Source organism: Myotis lucifugus, unplaced genomic scaffold (genome assembly GCF_000147115.1).
Source record: "Myotis lucifugus unplaced genomic scaffold, Myoluc2.0 scaffold_35, whole genome shotgun sequence".
NCBI lineage: Eukaryota > Metazoa > Chordata > Mammalia > Chiroptera > Vespertilionidae > Myotis > Myotis lucifugus.
In genome coordinates, this window is record NW_005871083.1 from 1,769,358 (window position 1) to 1,771,097 (window position 1,740).

General features: G+C 50.1%; 1 protein-coding gene across 1 annotated transcript in view; it reads right to left on the reverse strand.

Annotated features, from left to right (window-relative positions):
- The window catches only part of ATP2C2 (ATPase secretory pathway Ca2+ transporting 2), a 51,392-nt gene that overhangs the window by 23,407 nt on the left and 26,245 nt on the right, over positions 1-1,740 (reverse strand). The window lies entirely within an intron of this gene.

Consider the following 1,740-nt stretch of genomic DNA (forward strand, 5'->3'; position numbering starts at 1 on the left):
CAGGGCTCTACCAAGATGAGAGGGCAAAGGCGGGAAGTTTGGCCCACGTGGGGACTAGTTTGACTACAGCAGAGCACTTGTGAAAACTGTGGTTGGGACCCAACTGCGTTTGGCATTGATTAAGAAATTTGGATACTGCCCGGCCAATGTGGCTCAGTTGGTTGAGCATGGTCCTATGCACCAAGAGGTCACCGGTTTGATTCCTGGTCAGGGCACATGCCTGGGTTTCAGGCTCGACCTCCAGGAAGGGGCATGCAGGAGGCAGCCGATCGATGTTTCTCTCTCATTGATTTTTAGAGAGAGGAAGGGTGAGAGAGAGATATATAGAAACACGAATGATGAGGATTGAGGCTGCAACCCAGGCATGTGCCCTGACCAGGAATCGAACAGTGACCTCCTGGTTCATGGGTCGACACTCAACCAGTGAGCCACACTGGCCGGGCTGAAGAACTTTCTTGAACCTGCTGTTTCCTGGCCCTAAGTGGCTTCAAAATATATATAAACTCTCCTGGATCTCAGAGCTTACGAGCTGATAGAACTATTAACTGTGTTGCAACTCTGTTGGTATGTTGTCCAAGGGGGTTGCAACATACCAAAAAGGAAATCTGTAGAGTGTTCACAGGTGGTAGCTTGGATTAAACCCTTATGGTGTCAACAACCAGGGACAATTTGATTTGTATAAGCAGGGCAGGAAGAAATCCAGTTAAGTTGTAAAGATGTTATTTGGGTTTTAAAAAATTATTTTAAAGAACTATTGCAGAGACCGGTAATGATAAACAATAAAACCAGCAGCTAATTCTCGGTGATTGCGAACCCACATCAGGCACTGTGCCAAGCAGGCTGCAGGTCTCAGCTTGTTTGTTCTTCCTGATAACCCTGCAAGGTGGGAATGAACATTATCCCCTTGGATAGATGAGAAACTGAGGCTCAGAGAGGCCATTCCCTCCCTCAGAGGCACATGCTGGCAGGTGCTGGGTGGGGTTTTGAAACCCAGGGCCCCCTGACATCCAACACGTGCCCATCACTCACCGGCGCCAGGCACCATCCTGAGCACTTTGCATCTATGAAGTCACGTGATCCATACAAGCACCTTTTGGGGCATTATCACCCCCCTCGTTTTACAGATAAGGAAACTGAGGCTCAGAGAGGTTAAGTAACTTGCTGCAGGTCACACAGCTTGTGAATGATGGGCATCAGGTTCAAACTCAAGCTAACACCCAGCCTCCGCGCACTAACCACTGAGGAGCACTGCCTCTCCATAGCACCTGTGGTAGAGATGCCCAGTATCAGGACCAACCCTGTTGCCCTGGAATCCCCAAGTTGGGAGGCAGTGCCCCCTCTTGGTGGGGAAGTGGACAATGTCAGACTGGCTTCCCAGGCTTTCTGGGGGACAATGGTTTCTCTAATGGGATCCCAGTGCCCCAGACCTGCGTGCTGAATGCCAGCACAGGGAGGAGCGGAGGGCGAGGAATCCATTCTGGTGTAGAAAGGGGCACCAGCATGAGGTTGAGAGAGAATGGCTACACATACACATACACACACATTCACACAACTACATAAAAATCAAACACAGTTCACTCCTGCATAGAGCGCACCCTGCGACTAAACGTCCCGGGGTTCGATCCCGGTCAAGGATTTACTTGGTTGCTGCATACCCCCAGGAGAGATTGCCGGAGGCGCGGACGGAGGTATCCTATTCATTTCAACTTCACTCTCCCTTCTCCTGTAAAATCTGAATAT